General features: G+C 44.9%; 1 protein-coding gene across 6 annotated transcripts in view; it reads right to left on the bottom strand.

Annotated features, from left to right (window-relative positions):
• Positions 1–18,489, bottom strand: part of Atxn1 (ataxin 1) — a 416,850-nt gene that overhangs the window by 243,093 nt on the left and 155,268 nt on the right. For all 6 annotated transcript variants that reach the window (XM_052157616.1, XM_052157615.1, XM_052157619.1 and 3 more), the window contains exon 3: positions 2,657–2,785. The gene's annotated coding sequence lies outside the window, so the exon portion shown is untranslated. The remainder of the gene's footprint in view (positions 1–2,656; positions 2,786–18,489) is intronic.

Genomic DNA, 18,489 nt, shown 5'->3' with positions numbered 1-18,489 from the left:
TATTACACAGGCTGGTCCAAGGCAGCCTGGCCAGCTAACACAGTAGCAATCTTAAATCTTAAACCCTGGGGAAAAATGGCTATCTTCCTTAAAGATGTTCAGTAGACAGTCTCTCCTGGACAGCTCTGACTCAGGGCACACTAATAATAATACGCCATAAAATTCCTTCAGACACCAGGGGAGGAACCAGAAGCAGAAGAGGAAGAAGGAAAAACGTAACTGCATAAGGCAGAGTTCTACTGTTGCAAGCACTATAATATAGTGTTGTTAGCTCCTGTCATGGTCCTTTTGTTTTTAAAGGACTTGTTTGTATATGTATCTGTGTAAGTACACGCGTGTATACAGGTTAAAAGTGGGTATGTGCCCACAGAGGCCAGTTGAGGACATCAGGTATCCTCTATAACTCTCCTTACACTCCTTTGAGGCAGGGTCTCTCCTTAAATCTGAGGTTTGTATCTTCTTGACTGGGCTGAAATCCTGCCTCACCCCACCCCCTCAGAGCTGAAACTACAGACATTTCCCAGAATGCCTGGTGTTTTATAAGGATGCTGGGGTCTGAACTCTGATCCTCAGGGCGGCAGAAGAAGCATTCTTAACTGCTGAGCCAACCTCTCCTGCCTCCATTTTCTCTTTCATGGTTTTTTTGTTTTGTATTGGTTTGGTTTTTTCTCTCTGCTCTCTTGAGATAAGGTTTCATGTGAGGCGAGCAGACCTTGAGTTCCTGATCCTCCTGCCCCTGGGTACTGGGATCACAGGTGTGCACTTCCATACCTAACCCACAGCCAATCATTCTCTAGTATCAATAAATGTCCCATCAACAGGAGACTTTAATGAGAATAAACTTGCCACATACAGTCCCATGAAGCATCATCTCACACAACATTTATTTTATCTGCATTTGACAAATGCAAACTTAGAAAACCATCCCCAAGAAGAGAGCGGGACCCTGGTGGCAATCTGAGGAGTCAGTAGCTTCTATGTCCTATATGGCAACCAATGTGTCCTGATCCTGGGCACAGCATACGTACACATGCTAGATAGTCATAGGTACGTGTGCATTCTTAATAATGAGAAGTCCAACTTAAGACTGCTTCTCCCAGAGGCTGTTTATGAAATCCCTCCTTATTCTTTTTAAGCGGTGAAAAAAAAAAAAAACTTCACTTTTCATTGGAAAATGCTGGCTATTCAGTGATTTCACAATTGCCTAAAAATACTTGGCTGGAAAGAAGGATCTCATATCTCCCCGGGGCCCTCACACTCCTCCTTGATTTAGTATTATTTCTAAAATGTCCAAATCTAGCAAGCTTTAAGTGTGCTTCTGTCTACAGAAGGCAGGTTTTAAAGTGCAACATGATCTGTAAGCAAGCCCCCTCCCGCACATGCGTACATGTCCTCTCATATAGCACACGTGGACATGCACAGATCATGTCTCACTATCAGTGAACAAGAGCAAGCACCTTTCAGCGTCCAGTGCTCTAGGCATGCAGGGCTTTGAGGATCAGGGAACCGCTTCTGTGTCTCTTCTGAAAACAGAACCTACTACTGTTTAGTTGGAAAGTAATTCTGAAACGTGTATTGAAACTCTTCAAATCTGAAAGCTCACCCATTTAGCAGTTCACCAAAAGGCAATTGTCTCAAGGAAGCCATTAATAACAGGAACTACTATAATTACAAGAGTTTTCTGAGTGTGTGCGTGCTACACACACACACACACACACACACACACACACACACACTTCAATTCCAGATGAACAGGATCAAGTAAAATAATGTCTGCGTGTTGGAAAATTATATAATCAAAGTTACATGGTAAAAATACTTTGCCATTGGATGATGCTGATTTGTCAAGAGAAACAAACATCAGAGGAACCTCTAGATTACATTGCACTCCCTGCGGTCTGATGGTTGCCCCCGCAGGTGAGTATCAGCGTCAGAGTTACCTTTTACGTAATAGCATTCTCTTGTCACACATCTTACCAGTCACCTCAAAGTAAGTAAAAATTATTTTTCTTTCTACTAAAAAGGAAAGAAAACAAAAAGGAACTCAACAGAGTAGCTAGATGACTCAGTGGGTAAACCACTTTTTGTGTGAGGATAAAGGACCAGAGTTCAGATCCCGGAACCCACATAAAAAGCAGACGGGTAGGGTAACCCACTTGCAATTCCAACTGAAGGCAGAGACAGTTTCCCCTGAGTAAGCTGGCTGACTACACTGGTCCTATGAGCTCTGGGTTCAGTTGAGAGATGCCGCTGCCTCCGTGTACTAGGTGAAGGTGATTGAAGGATACGTCCAGGGTCAAGCTCTGGGCTCTACATGCACAGAAACATGCGAACTCACATACATGTGAGCATGCCTACACACAAACATGCATACTGCATATGTGTGTGTGTGTTTATGTGTGTGCATAAAAGTAACAGTTCCCTTTCATTAAAAGATTCCAGAAAAATAGGTAGAGGTATAATATTTATATATGTAGATATATACTGTTCCTGTGTGTGTGTACCTGTGTTTGTATACATGTGTGCATATGTGTGAGTATGCATGCATGTTCACATATGAGCATGCACACACATGTAAATCTTCCAGAAGACCTACTGATGTGTGCCCACTATAGTCTTAGGATTTCCAGATGGCACAGGCTTTGGACCGACTCACCTGTACCATTTGCCTTCATCACAGTGCAAAGCCACAAGCAACCACTTCCTTCCTGGGAGATCTTTCCTTGAAGATTTTGCTTGTGTAGAAAGGGTGGCAGTAGCGAAGTTCAGTGGAAGAGGCCTGAACCTGTGAATACATAACCGAGACTGGTGGTTAGGCAGTTTTGTGACCCTATTTAACATAATCTGAAGTCACCAAAAATATAAACACCCCCCCAACAAACACGGATGTGTGTAAACACACACATGCACTCACATGTCTGCCCATACCTATACAAATGCACACTCATGCAGACTCTCTCTCACACACACACACAGTAATTTTTAAACAAAAATGATTTTTAAATAAAAAGAATTGAATTAGTAGAGGACTCTGCCTTGATTCTGATATTTCAGGGAATCAAATACAAGGCTATTAGCTCACTCTCAGAAGCTACTGGGAACATGATCAACTGGAACTTTTTAATGAGAATTCTTCTTTTTTTAAAGGTTTATTTATTTTTATTTTATGCATGTGTGTTCTGTCTGCATGTACGTATACTGTGTGTGTTTGTGTGTTTGTTTGTGTGTGTGTATGTGTGTGTGTCTGCAGTGTGAGCAGTGCCTGCAAAAGCCAGAAGAGGGCGCTGGATACCCTGAGGCCAGAACTATAGATTGCTGTGACCTAGCCGGCTAGGTGAGTGTAAGAAACTAACCCACCGCTGGGCCTCCCTTCAGATGCTGGTCTGCATTTCAGGCACACAGCACCTCCTGTCCCAGCCACCATCTTTCCTGTTTGATTGTAACCCTCATTCTCACACACCCTGAGTTCTCACCCACCGTGAATCTGTCTAAGACCGAAGTGTTAAGGCTGTAACAACCCGCCTGCCTGTGGACCTGGGACAACACCGAGTACATGCTGACTCCTGCCTCACTGGCTTCCAAAGGTTACATGTTGCTCAAAAAAGGAACAGTGGGCTGCCAAGGAAAAAGCTTTTCATAATAACATCTTTGGCAAATGACCCACCTCAGAAGCATTAGTCACTGTTGGGACAATACATTCAGATTTTCCTGAGAGGTCGGTCACAGAGCCTGCTCTGGCAGATTCTCTTTCATCCACACTGCAAGATTTCCTTGGCTTTAAGCAGGAAAAGGCAGCATGGCTGGCCTGTAAAACCCACTCCACGGAGCTCCTAGCATCAGCCTCTCCCTGTGACCTCTTTCCCAGCAATGAACCTGGGGGCTTCACTGTGGGATCAAAGCTTCTGACCGCTCCTGTGTGATCTCCAGACACTGCCTCTGAACAGAAAATGACGGGGGTCAGGAAGACTGCTCAGCTGGTAAAGTGTTTCCTGTGCAATTACAGGAAGGCTTAAGTTCCACCCTCAGAAACCACTTTAAAAAAAAAAGAAGAAGTCAGGCGTGGTGCCATGATTATAATCTCAATACAGGGGAGGCAGAGGCCAGCAGATCCCCTGGCTGCTACTCAACTAACCACAGACCCTTTCTCAGAGAGCAAGGTTGAGAGCTTCTGAAGAACAACCCTGGAGTTTCTTTCCTCCATAGGCTCATGCATACATATGTACCCAAACATGTGCACACATGAACATACATGTATGTATGCACACATACACACAAGGGATGATTAAGTGCAACAGACAGAAAATACACAGGGAAGACTCTGACTTAAGCCTGAGCTTTAAAAATATTTGTCTTATACAAAAATCTGAAGCCTGCCAGAGAATGTCTATAACAAAGACATCATCTTTGAAAGTTCAGCACAAAGGACTGATGGGGACTTTACCACCCTGCTGATGGAATCATTCCATTTATTGGGGGGATGTAATTTTAGGTTGGTTTGTTTGCTTGCTTGTTTGTTTAATAAAGACAGATTCTCATGCAGTCCAGGCTGATGCTTAACTTACTGCATAAATGTTCCTATACTTAAAATCAATTCTCAGGCTCTACGTCCTGTGTTCTGAGATGACTGACATACACCAGCCTATCTGGATTACAGAATGCTAGGCAAGAACCCTGCCAACTGAGGGATACTCTCAGCTGCTAATAGAAGTAATTCGACTGTGCTATATGCAATCTCTTGTAACTAGATCCCCAGTATGTTTTTGTTGAGATTTACCAAGTTTTTTTGTTTTAGAGTAACTTGGGTTTGCTGACCTTTACTCAGTATGATTCCATTGTGTCGCTAAGCTGAATCAGTTTGGCTTGAACTTGGCTTTGCACCATGGTGGTAAAATCTGGCCCAACAGAGCCTTTGCACATGGTACAACTGTATCCCTAACTTGATATATAAACAAGTCATAATCTAGTTTAAGAGGAGAGTATAGGCATATAACCAAGCATCTAAGTCTCAGCCAATCACAAGAGTCAAGATCTAGCCAATCATAGACTGCCAACTGATCAGACCATGTCTACATAAGGCCAACGGTAACTGCAGCCAATCACCTCCTGTCTGCTTGTCACTTCCTTTTCTTAGGCTATTAATATAACCTGTAAAAGTGGTAGGGCGGAGCCTCCCAACCCGTCTTTGTTCTGGAATGCTGCCCGGTTCTAGAACCTTTTTTCCTCGCTTAAGTAAACTTTGTTAAATTTAACTCATGTCAGTTTTTCTTTTAACAGTTTCACAGTGTGAAAATATATGTGTGTGTATATATATATTTCTCTTCTATTGATGGACTTTCACATTTTTTTTCAGCTTCAATTTTTTTTTTCCCCTGTGAGAAACACTATGTCTATTGGAAGCAATATGCATAAGCACACATTTCCCTGGGGTTCAGGCTGGGAGTATGTGAACACACACTATTCCACAACAGCATCAGAGTAGTTTCCAACATGAATATATCAATTTTCTTTCCTCTTGGCAGTAAGCTGCTTATGTTTTCAAACTGACCCATCATTTCAGAATCAAGAAGATGGGTCCCATCTGCAGCTGGTGGATGTGTTTGCTCTGGGGAAGTTTTGAGCACATGCAATGCCTTTTTCTCACAGTAGGTGCGCTTCCACGTCATACACACTGGGAAGTGGCTTACTCGCTAGGATAGGTTTATTTTACCACCTTGAAAAGCGACATTAGCTAATGATTTGGATTGGAGTGAGTGTGAAGATTTTGAAGGCCCCACGTGGCTTTGTTTCTCAGTCACGCAGTTCTTAAGGTGGTGGCAAAGGCCATTCTAATAGATGGTTCAGGTGTGGAATCCCAGCACACAAAAGGCAGAGGCAGAGAGATCAGAGGTTTAAGGACATTTTAAGTCACAACATAGATTACATGACAGCCTGGGCTATATGGGACGCTATCTCAATAACCACCAAACTAAACCAAAATAAATAAATAAATAACAAATAAATAAAAAGAATGTTCTAAGCCGGGCAGTTGGTGGTGTACACCTGTAATCCCAGCACTCTGGGAGGCAGAGGCAGGTGGATTTCTGAGTTGGAGGCCAGCCTGGTCTACAGAGTGATTTCCAGGACAGCCAGGGCTACACAGAGAAACCCTGTCTTGAAAAAAAAAAAAACAAATCCAAACCCCCCCCCCCCAAAAAAAGTTCTAAGACACATGAAATTCTAGGACCAACACTGCCCACTGGGCAGTTATATATTTTATATATTTATTATATTTGTATTATATATTATATAGTAATAAAAATGAAATGGTGAAAAATTGAGGCATTTCTTTATGTTTTCATTATTAGAGAGAAGCTAAACAGTGAGCCATGTTAGATGAGAAAAAACGCTTTTGGTTTTATTTTAGAAAGGCTAAACTGAACACCTTGTAATTCTGTTTTGCTGAATATAGCCTTCATGGGAAAAATCTTCCCTCTGCATAAGGCCAAGGCCGGGAGGTAAGGCTCCTAAGCCTTTGATGCTGGTTTACAGAGTGACCCCCAGGTGGGCTACCTTTACAGGGCTCCTCTAGGAACATGGTGGACCTGGCTGGGTTTGAGTAAGAGGTAGCAGATGAAGGTTTAGCGAGGCAAGATACACTGATGGTCACTGGCTGTGAGCCACCAAAGCTCACTAAACGTGGAACTCCGCCAGCACCAACCAACAGACATTATCTCACAGTCCTTCCCTCCTTCTGTTTATACTGCCATAACAGTAAGTGGTCTTCCTCATAGATCTCAGACCCCTTTTTCTCAGATCTGAGACTGAGATCTTCCCCAGTCTCCTTTTGACTAGAACCCTAATCTGAAGGGAAACGCCTGAATCACAGTATCATGGTAAGGGAAGAAATGGCTAATTAATAATTATGCAGAAACAGGGATATTTCTGGAAAACTGGGTGTTAAAAGAAATTAAGAAAAGCAAGTTATGGTATTAAATGGTATTATGGTATTAAATGCTTTTACGTTGCTTGTTTGGGGTCTCTTGGTAGTTACCAGTGAAGTAGGCCCTCACACTGGGTAACATTGAGAGAGATCTCATTTTTGTTGCTTTTTAAGATGTGTTTACTTATATATTCATTCATTTATTTGCTTTCTCAGTGTGTCCATGTGTGGTATGCAGAGGACTATTTGTGGCAGTCAGTTCTCTCTGTCCCCTACATGGATTGCTGGAATCTAAGGTAGGAAGCCATGTTGGGTTAAAGACACCTTCACCTGCTGAGCCAGCTCACTGGACCACAAGCCTTTATTTTGTTGGCACTTCATAGATAGTAAGCGGGAGCCCAGGCAGGCATTACCCAGTGAGCTCTTCCTTCCTGGCGAGGGAAGCTTTAATTACCTTGTTTATTTTCTATTAAAAAATGTGATTTTAAAAGCCACCCTGGGGCAGGTGTAGCACATTCAGCAGAGTGCTTCGCCTAGCTTATACAAAGCCCTGGATTTAATGTCCAGCATCACGTCTAACAGCCGTGGTGGTGCATACACCTGGTCTCCCAGCACCTGGGAAGTGAAGGCAGTAGAGTGAGAAGATCAAACTCACTCATGACTACTCAGAATAGCAGAGGTCAGCGTGGGATACAGGAGACCCTGTCTTAAAAGAAATGAAAGCCACCTTACAGTGGGATTCTGTGTCTGGTACTAGTGCACATGAGCATGTGGCAGAATAAGGGGTCTGTGATTTCAGGTGACAAGCTAGGAAGGCCATGAAAATCACCGTACTGTAAAGGAGACTTGTAACAGTGTGGCATAAAGATCCTGTTTAAATACACCTATATTCCACGAGTACAAAAATCCAGTAACAAGTGACTTTCTTGTCCGGTATAATATGTAAGTATGTTGGCTTGCTATCCAGTGACTAGACTCTCTTTGGGGGAGAGTTGTGGGGGCTCACTGAAGTGCTTAATGAGCAACTAATTAGCATCCCCCCACCCAATCTGAACTCATGGAAAATGAGGTCAGAACCCACTTCCCACCCAATTACCTTTTGGAGTCTGTATCAAACCCACCAGCAGCCTTTGTAGCAGGGGATCTCTTTGCAAAGACGAAGCAGGTCTAAAAATTCTTCATCAAGAGCCCCGCCCTCCACAGGCCAGGCCTGTTCACCAAAAAGCTAAACATTTATTATGAACTCTTGCAAGGGAGCTGTTGGGACAAGCTGGACCAACCAGCCAAGTCTCGGTGACATCAAACTGCCTGTGCTCCCTGATTGGCTGCCCTCGCCTTCACTCATCTACCATGGGCGTGGAGTAGCCAACTAGATGCCCTTATGACATCCCACTTCCTACCCCATTAGCCTTGCCCACAGCAGAAGAGCAGCCTAACAGATGGGGAGCTTCTGTTCTCTGCCAGAGGCAAGAGCAGCAAACTGAGTTTTATAAGCATCTCCAAGAGGAAGGGAGAAAATGTGTTTAGGCTTTGTAAGGGAAGATACAGGCATGCACAGGCCACCCATTTTTTTTCTTCCCCAGGCACCATTGTGGCAACAACGCCCATACAGGAAAATATTACCTCACATGCTCAAAGAACGCTTCCCGAACCTTAGAGACCACTGCGGGTCCCCAACAAGCTGCACAGAGCTGTTTTCAAGGCAGGAGAAAACATATCCCTGAAGGCTGGGTAGCGTTGTGAAATCCACAGTGGGAGAGAAGGCCCCGTGGGAACAATGTGGGCTCCCAACACAGCTTCAGTTTGACTAAGTGGGGAGGTGCACGGGTCTCTGGGCTGGGACAGCAAACAGGAGCTGCTAGATTCTGAGGTGGGCTAGCTTTACAACTGAGCAGCCTAGGATAGAAATGAAACAGTTGAACTTGGTAATACACGCCCTGGGGCGTGCTCTCATCATAGGCTGTAGGGACTGGTGACCACTGTGGCACATCTACAAGACAACCTTCCGATGAACCTCCATACTTAGGTGATGTCATTTCGTTTTGTTTTGCTCTCCGTCATCTTTTCTCTCTTCTTTGCCTCTCCTCCTTCTTTTCTCCTGTCTCCCCTGATCTCCCTCTCTCAGTATCCTCTGCCTCCTGTTCCCCAGAATGGAACACTCAAATATTCAAAATAAATACATGCCTTCCTTTAGCGGAGATAACTGCTTGCTGGCTTGATTCTCAGGTTCATTAGTCACTAAATGAGACACTGAGGCCTGTGGAGAAGGTTAGCATGCAGCTGGGTTCAGCTATAGAAGTAGAAGTCCATGCTCCTGAGTACTTGTTTAACATGCAGGAAACCCAGAATTCCATCCCCAGGACTATATATATATAAACTCTACAAGAATCCCAGCACCTGGGAAGTTCAAGGTTATCTTTTGGTTATGTAGCCTGGCCTCAAAATAAAATAATAACAGAATAAAACCATGTATGGGTGTCTCTGCTCTCAACTAGCAGAGACTAAGAGCAGATCTGAAAACAAAAGCAGATGGTTTCCTGAAAGGCACCAGCAAAATGAGGCCCTATGATAGTATCCGTTCACAAACGAGGTCGGAGGAGCTCAACCTGCCATTCAGCTGCAAGGTCATCCTGCAGAGAAATTGGCCTCTACTCGGGAGCCACACCCCTTTCCCCCTGTTTGCTATCCAGATGAGGAAAAGGTATACTGGAGTGTCAGCCCAGCCACAGCAGAGCCATGCACAGGGACAGGTGCAGAGGAGGGGATCAGGTAGGTGACTAGCAGGTGACTGGTGGGCAGTCCAGGAGAAGCCAATGATGAGGTTGCCAATGCACCCCACCCCCATCAAAAACCAAAGATTCCGAGGTGTCCACCCACCTGACAAGATTGTCCATAGTTTACCCAATCTCAAAGCCAACTCTTTGTAACACATTAGTACCTCACCCTTCTCTAGCTTTCAACGGGCCAGTCATCATTGCCTATAAGGCGATAGCTAAGTGGGCAGTCTCACCAATCGCTCAGCAGGAGGGCGCACAGAGAGGATGGATCAAGGCAGACATGAAAAGTCCTCATGGTTAGTGGATACAGAAATATGTGCTGACACCGAGGAGACTCGGGACTCTGAAAGGCTTCCACATGATGTTCCCCGTGGCCATTTATGTTATAAACAAGCCTCGGAGGTCCAATAGGCTAGCTTAGTTGGTAGCCTGCTGGCTTGGCAATCACGGGCACCTGAGTTTGATCTCCAGCACCCCTGTAAATAGCTGGGCATGCTGGCACACATGTGTTGGGGTATCAGAAAAGGTCCTGAGCAGAGAGATCCTGAGAGCTCCTTGCCAACCAGAATGGCCTGGTCAGCAAGCCCCAGGAACTAATGAGAGACTCTGTCTCAAAATACAAGTTGTACTACAGTTTCCAAGGAATAACACCTGAGGTGTATCTTTGGCCTACACACACACACACACACACACACACACACACACACACACAAACATACAAGCTGAATTGGTAAAAGACAGCGGATGCCTTTTAATAATAAACAAAAACAGCTGTCACACTGAAAGATGGCATTATTTATAAATATTAGCATGTCCAAATACAGATCCTTCTCTTTTCCAGTGACATTTCAGGGGATGGGGGGACATTTCAGGGATTACTAAAATGACAGTGTTCAGTGCTAAATGTCACTGGAGTGGTAAATAGATTCACTATTAGGAAACTTTAGTGGAGTTAGGGATAGTATATCCTGAGGCAGGAGGATCCCTGATGGTTTAAGGACACTAGGAGATGTATATTAAGACCCTGTCTCAAAAGCAAAACAACCTTCAAAATGAGTATCATGTCATACATGGAAATCTTGAATGTGATGGTATGATTTGTTTTTTTGTTTCCTTATGAAACTATAGTAAATGAATCATGGTTATTTTTGTACCAATAACCAAGATTAAAAGGACTGGAAAGATAGCTCAGTTTGTAAAATACTTGCCTTGCAAGCAAGAGGTTCTGAGTGCCACCTCTAGAGCCCACACTTAAATAATGCCTTTAGAGCCAGCTGGGGTGGTGCCCCAGTGTTATCCTACCACTGGGGCAGCTGGAAGTTAACCAGCCTTAACTAAGTGGCAGGTTTCCAGGCCACGTAGAGACATTGTCTCAAAAAAATAAAATGGAGGGTGTCCTGAGGGATGCTACTTGGAGCTGACCTCTGGCCTTCACACATATGCACACACACACACACAAGCAAGCGCACACATACTAACAGCATCCTCACACCTCCATTCATAGCCCCAAAGGACGCAAGCTGTGTGTTATAGGCAACACATGTTAGAAAGCCAGCTGACCCTTCCTATCCGGTCTCTGTTCTGCTTGGGTGAACTGCACCCACAAAGAATGCAGTACCATTTTTAATGTCTATGCCAAACCACACAAAAACCAAAAGCATCCTACTGTACCCTCCAATGCCAAAGGAAATGAACCTGGAGTACACACACCGCTGATTACGCTACATTAACACAGATAATTAAAAGTTGCCTGTCTAATAATATTAGGCAGCAGACACAACTTTAAGAAAATGCCTCCCTGGTATTAGCTATGCAAAAAAAAAAAAAAAAAAAAAAAATCCCCCCGAGTGAGTGTTCCTCACTAATCAAATCCATCTCCTCTTAAGAGTGGGGATAATAAATGGGTAGCCTAGAAGGAAGGCTTTGAACAGAATGTCTCACTATTGTCTGATTATTCTAAATTTAAAACTCCAACAAAGGCAGGGATTATTCTCCTGGAGGTTCAAGATTCATGAGAGTTTGCTAATGAAGTTCCTTTAGGAGCGCAAATCAAAAAATTGCTATCTGCAGGCTGCCCGTGCTTTATGCTTGGGTGGTGTTTTTAAAATCAAAGTCACTATTCATTCAACAACAAATGTTTGTCTGGAATAAGTGAATGAGAGTAATGGCCTTGAAGTGCTTCACAAGCTTAATCACCTCGAAGCTATGAATCAAGAAACAGCTTCTATCACAGCCTGAACGCGCACGCCAATCAGAGCGAAATGGCAGCCATGGTTCCGAGGGCTGAAGCGAGGCCCGGAGCCCGCAGCATACCTTTGCTGCTTACAAAATGAGTCATCTTGGTGGGGAGGTGAGGGGGTGTCTATTGACCCCCCGCATTTGCCTTTCTGTGCAGTCTCTGTACACTTTGGAAAGCTGAAAATCTAGGGCAGACGAGATAAGATTAGAACATCTCGGCAAAGTGAGGGTAGTTGGTGAGATCAGAAAGGGGCAAAATCCCTCCACCTTGATGCTAAAGCAGAATGTTAGCATTCCAGGCCCAGGAGGAACAGGGAGCAAAAGGCTTACCCAAAATCTTTCTGATACCATAGTAAGAAAGACATGTGCCTTTAGGACCCTGGATGGGAGGTAGGGCAGGAGTACTCCCTGAGGCTTCAGGCTTAATCCTAGTCTTCCTATAATACTGATAAAAACCATCCTCGTACCCTCATTCTGACCTTAGACCAGGATGCACCTGGAGAGCTGGCCCACCTATTTCTAACTCGCAGGCAACGCAAGTAGAAAATTGTCTTGTTGGCAGGTGGAATCTATTCAGCCAGTAGCAGATCCCCATGCGTTCCAGGGTCCTCAAACATCTTACAGCTCTTCCCAATCCATGCCAAGGGACTTAAGGTCCTGTTACCCCCACAGAGAAACACCTTCAGTGTGCTCAGGGCTAGGCCTCCCACAGGTCTCTTTTGGCCCTGATGGATGGATAGGCACCCTCTGTTTTATGCAGACTAAAGGGGAAAGTGAAGTTTACTTTGGGGAGTTTCTCCCTTTCCCCAAAGGGGCCTCCTAAAGCCCCCCAGGTCTCCCTTTCCTAATTCCTCTCCACCCTTTCCATCCTCCCAAGCCACTAACAGTCTTGAATCGCCCTATTGTCTCCTTAGGAATACACTTCACTCATTGTTTGCCTCCTTAAAAAGAAAAAAAAAAAAGCTACTTTTAAACCTTTTAATTTTTAAAGCAACACATCAAAAGCTTTCCTTTCCTTTCCTCTCTGGCATCGGGTAGGCAGTGGAGGTTCCGAATGGGTAAACAGGGAAAGTCATGCTCTGTGCTTTCAAAATGTTTCAGTGCATGTTAAAGCCTGTCAGAAGGATGGAAATGCTTTGAAATCACCAACCAGGGTCATGTTCCAGACAGGGCCTGAGCGTGTGTTACTCACTGACAAATTAGAAGATGCGTGGACGTGGTGTGATGTCATCCGTGTACCAATTATGAGATAATGATACATCCTGGCCGGCCACACTATCGTAAAGACCACTCTTGGGACACAGAAGAGCCCAAGTGCAGGGACTCACAGCAGCCCAGGGGATAGACTGACTACTTCTGCTAAGGCTCTGCACCCCCAGAATCAAATCTAGTTCAGGAGGGACAACCCTCTTAGGGCAGTTCTGGAATGCCTGAGAGCTTGAGTCCACCCCGCAGCCATGCACCCCTTACAGGCAGCTTGGAGTATTGTTCTCCTGTTAAATCCTACCTAAAATCCTAACTACCATTCTCCTCTCTCTTCTCCCTGCAGCCCATTGCCTAAGGATGGCCCAGCAGTACAGATACAGTGCCAGGCATTCATCCCGGAACCCAGTTTGAGCCAGCTACAAATGTTCAAGCCGGAACTGTTCATGATCCCTAGGCAGAGTATACAAAGCCTTAATTAACTCTGACTGTCAGAAAGTGATGGAAAATATAATCCCTTGATCATGGATAGCCAGCATCCCTGCCCCCCACCCCCACAGCCTCCCCTCCCCTGCCAGGTAAGTAAGGGAAGAATATTATATAAGGAAAGGCAGGTGTTGAGGTAAGCAGGTAACCAAAGAAGGGAGAGAAACACACGGCTCCCTCAGTCCCCACCATAAGAGGGAAAGTTCGCAAAAGCCTGCTGCTGACCCCGGCTTTGTTCAGAGGTTGAATTTTAAAAACCAAGTACAAATGAGATGGAAATGGTGGCTCACCTCAGTGAGCCGGACGCCCTGCAAGCCAGAGCTGGAAGACGAACAAGCACAACCCAGCGACCTGAGCTTGATCACCTGGAACCCACGTAGTAAAAGAACCAATTTCCACAAGTTCCTCCACTCTCCACATGGCCCGAGGTGTCTGCTTGCCTGCTCCCACACAAGACACAAGATAAATATATCCGAAGCTTTTAGAAAAGGATTCATAAGGGTCTTGCTTCTGCCAGACCCCCCTGCCCCCCAAGAGTCTCCCTGGATCACAACAGGAGATGGCATGGGGGTCAGAGGAGCCAGTTCTACAAAGCCCCTACCTCTGCCAAGATTTTCCAGGTTGGCGTCAGAAGTACCATCCCAACTAGAAGAGCCGAGGTATGGTGGGATGGGACATGGAAACCCAATCTCTTAGGCTAGAAATTTGTAAACCGGGCATCTTGTAAGGCCCCCTGCCCAGGTCTGAGCATGAGGAGGTAGCAATGGGGACCTGACACAAGCTGTTTCCCTAGGCCCCCTTCAAAGGCTAGGGGTGTCCATTTTCCACACAGCTTCCCAAACACCTACCACTGGGCCCTCCTACCTCAGCAACCGTGTTCGCCTGCCGGAAGCCAACTCTTGAACTACAGTAATGTACCAGTTGGGAACAAGGAGACCTTCAAACAAGAGTACTCTTGTTTGTACAAACCATGCCCTTCCTTTCTAATGGCTTTTTTCTCATTTGTCACCTTTAGCCTCTAAATATTAGATCACCTGGTTGGTCCCAGGCGCACAGCTCACACCGCCTGTTTGTGGATCATCTGTGCACCAGCTTGAAATGCTCACAGCCTCCTGGTGTGCAGATGACAGCCCTTCAACCCAAGGCAATACTACTGACATCTACATCTGTCACATGACCCAGCCCTACTTACTTCAAATTTTGCTCTCTGTTTTGGTTCTCTGAGATAGACCCTCATACAATCTAGTCTGCTCTCAATCTTGCTATATATCTGAGGAAAAATTCCACTTCTGATCCTCCTTCCTCTGCTTCCTAAGAGCTGGGATTATAATGCCTCATTCCTCCTGGCTTCTATATTAGAAGGCAAGGTAGTAATATTTGAAATTACTATGGGCAGAACAAGAGCTACCAATTTCATCTCCCAAGTAAGCATGTGTCGAGGGCTGCTCTACACAACCCCGGCAGCCCTGCCTCTGCTCTAGAACAATCTTGACTTTCCAGTAAGTGCTCCGGTCAGCATCGACCCTCTGCTACTTACACAAACACGCAATGGACTAAAACATCTCTTCTTCTTCTTCTAAGTCACTTTTAAGGACAACAACTGCCTCTCGACCAGCGAGAAGAGAAAACACAAGACACTCAATATGCCTTGTCTGGGTTCATTAAACCTGTGACCCTCCCACTGCCTGCACGCACTTGACCTCGGTCTTGCTTTGTCATTTGACTGCATTGTGTTGGGACGTGAAGAGAGTTGTTTTGTTCCCTCTTACTCAAAGACATGTGATGCTATTGTTCTTTGTCTCCTTAAAAAAAAAAAATCTGTTGGCTTTCTTGCCATCCCCAGTAAGAGAAAGGCCTGCGAGGTTTGCTGAAGCTTCTGAGCTGAAGCAATTATCTGCTGAACAACCAGAACCCAGCTGCAAAGGCCACGAGGAAAAGTGCAAAGAGCGGCTCAGGCCACGCTTTGAATTGTAAACATTACTGCAGGCAGAGTGGGTTGCTGCTGGCTGGGATGTTTTGCGCCCCTAATTGGGCTGGGTATCAGGGCACTCCTGGGGACCATTACAGAGATACAGGTGTGGCTTCCGTGCATAAAAGTTCTGTGTCTGGCAATCTGGGCACACGCTTACCTTCTACAGGCTGCTTTCTATGCTAAATGTTCTGGGGAGGGGGGGGGTCATTATTCAAGAGGATTGTATCAGTGGTTTTGTGAATTTGAAAGCCTCTCCGGTTGTGTTTTATGAGCGCCTAGCTCTGAGCTTTGAGTACAGCTTCTACGAATACTTCAGCACCACAAGGATATGAGTAGGGAAGAGACTTTTAAACCTCAAGCTATTTTGTTACATAGCCCAGAGAAATAATCACGCAAAAGGCAGGACCAGAAATGTGACACTTAGCTGGGCAGTGGTGGTGCACGCCTGTAATCCCAGCACCTGGGAGGCAGAGGCAGGTGGATTGCTAAGTTCGAGGCCAGCCTGGTCTACAGAGCGAGCTCCAGGACAGCCAGGGCTACACAGAAAAACTCTGTCGGAAAGGAAAAGAAAGGAAAGGAAAGGAAAAGGAAAAGGAAAAGGAAAAGGAAAAGGAAAAGGGAAAGGGAAAGGGAAAGGGAAAGGGAAAGGGAAAGGGAAAGGGAAAGGAAAAGGAAAAGGAAAAGGAAAAGGAAAAGAAAGGAAAGGAAAGGGAAGAAAGAAAGAAAGGGAAGGAAGGAAGGAAGGAAGGAAGGAAGGAAGGAAGGAAGGAAGGAAGGAAAGAGAGAGACACTTGATTCTCTATCTCAAGAAGGAGAATCCCAGTCTGGAAGAGTGCAGGCTGCGGGGGAGGGGGCCTGGACTGTGTGGGGGAGGGACAGGCTGGGAAGCAAGAGGGAGTCTGGGTCACCAGTATTTGAGTGGCTCAGGTTTCAGAATCAAGCCTAGGTCCTGGGACTATGGGTGGGGTGAAGGATGTCTCTTTGGATAGTAGGGCTGTGTGTCAAAGGAATCTGTCCACAGCCACTCAGGCAGCAAGCAGTGAAAGCAGGATGCAGGAGAAATTCAGGATCAGAAGGCTCTCCCTGTGTGGTGATCTCACCCAACCCTGACCGGAAACCAACCACAACAGAGAAAGGCAGAGACGTCCAGTACTCCAGCTTCTTCCTGGGCTTGTTGGCCTTTTGGCTCCTGCACTGGTCTTCAAACCAAGCCTCTAGGTTGAGATCGAGCAGAGCCTAATTGTTGTCTGAAGGCACATTTGAGAGTCAATTCCAATGCCAAAGAAACCCTCTCGTCACTGAGTCATAGACCCACCCAAAACAGGCCACATGAGGACAAGCAAGGGCCCGGTGACAGAAGAAAGCTCCCGAGAAATCAAGACAAGCGGCTGTTTCACAAAAGGTCTTAAGGCTGGAGGATCCCACCCGTGTTTTTGAAACTGAAGGAGAGAGAAGGAAGTTCCGATGTAGACATGAACAGCAGAGGAAGAGAACAAAGACCAACCGACTGGATTATGGAATTGGAACAGGAAGATAAAAGGTCACACAAATAACGGGTAATAGAAAAATGTACATAAGACAATTTCAGAAGGTGGGCCTTAAATAAGTATATAAAGACTGAAGAACTCTGGCTAATGGTACGGATAAGCTAAATTTAAGAGGAAGTGGACTAAAAAGCACACACGTTAATCTTTTAGTAAAAAGTTTTGTTCAAAAGTCAGTTGTGTGACGTGTTGACTGTCCCTTACATGAAGACCAGTGGGAAGGGAAGAAACGGGCACAAGGGAGAAAGTCAGCTCAACAATGCAAGAAACACACTGGGGAAATGATTCTAAAATGCACAGGGGGAGAGCCGGGCAAACTGCAATGTGGGAGGAGACAAAGAAGGCAGCACACAGGCATCTGTGATTCATGACGTCATGGAAATGTAGACCGAAGAAACGGTCCTTAAAGATATAACTGAAGAAAACTTTTCTGAAGTGAAGGAGCACTGTATTCCAGTATTGTAGACAAATGAACAAAGACTTCAATCTATCTAAGGAAAAAGAATGAAAATGGATATCTATGCATATGTGTGTAAGATGACCAATAAACAAGAAAACAACATGTGCTGATTTCCTAAGAAAACGTGAATTTTAAGCCCAGAGAAATGATTGTTATAAGCATCAGTGAGGCAGGCCATGGATGTGACCAAGCAGGCCACCAAGATGAAAGCCCAGAAGAGTACTCGGGGTGACAGAGGAAAGGAAGTAAGTGTGTGCCCCTGGTGACACACGGCTGGGTGGAGAGTAGTCACATTTCTACGGAGGCATGAAAGCTAAAATAGCAAAATCCCAGGGGATCTAAAGGATCTAAGAGACAAAGAACTTCACACACACACACACACACACACACACACACAAATTGATGTGAAACACTTCCAATCAAACAAAATTTAAATTATAAATGTAAGAAAAAAAAGGGTGAAACAGTATTCAGCAAAACCAGAACGGGGAAGTGGGAAGGGGTGGGTGGGAGGACAGGGGAAGAGAAGGGGGCTTGCGGGACTTTCGGGGAGTGGGGGGGCTAGAGAAGGGGAAATCATTTGAAATGTAAATAAATTATATCGAATAATAAAAAAAAAGAAAAAAAAGAAAAAAAAGGGAGTAGTTTTAAAACATTTCTATATGCAATAAAGCTATATGCATAAGAAAAATATTTTAAAATAATATCTAGGTTATCTGGGTTATCTAGGGAAATTTCAACAAGGTTTATTTTTTTAACATTACAAAACTTAGTTTTTCATAATTTCAGACATATATAGATAGATGATAGGTAGACATAGATAAATGATAGACATAGATAAAGTCACATATGTCTCTCTCCATAGATAGATATAGCTATGTAGACATATA

The sequence above is a fragment of the Apodemus sylvaticus genome, chromosome 14 (assembly GCF_947179515.1).
Source record: "Apodemus sylvaticus chromosome 14, mApoSyl1.1, whole genome shotgun sequence".
Classification (NCBI taxonomy): Eukaryota; Metazoa; Chordata; class Mammalia; order Rodentia; family Muridae; genus Apodemus; species Apodemus sylvaticus.
The sequence above is the reverse complement of the archived record's forward strand: the minus strand, read 5'-3'. Positions and strand labels throughout refer to the sequence as shown.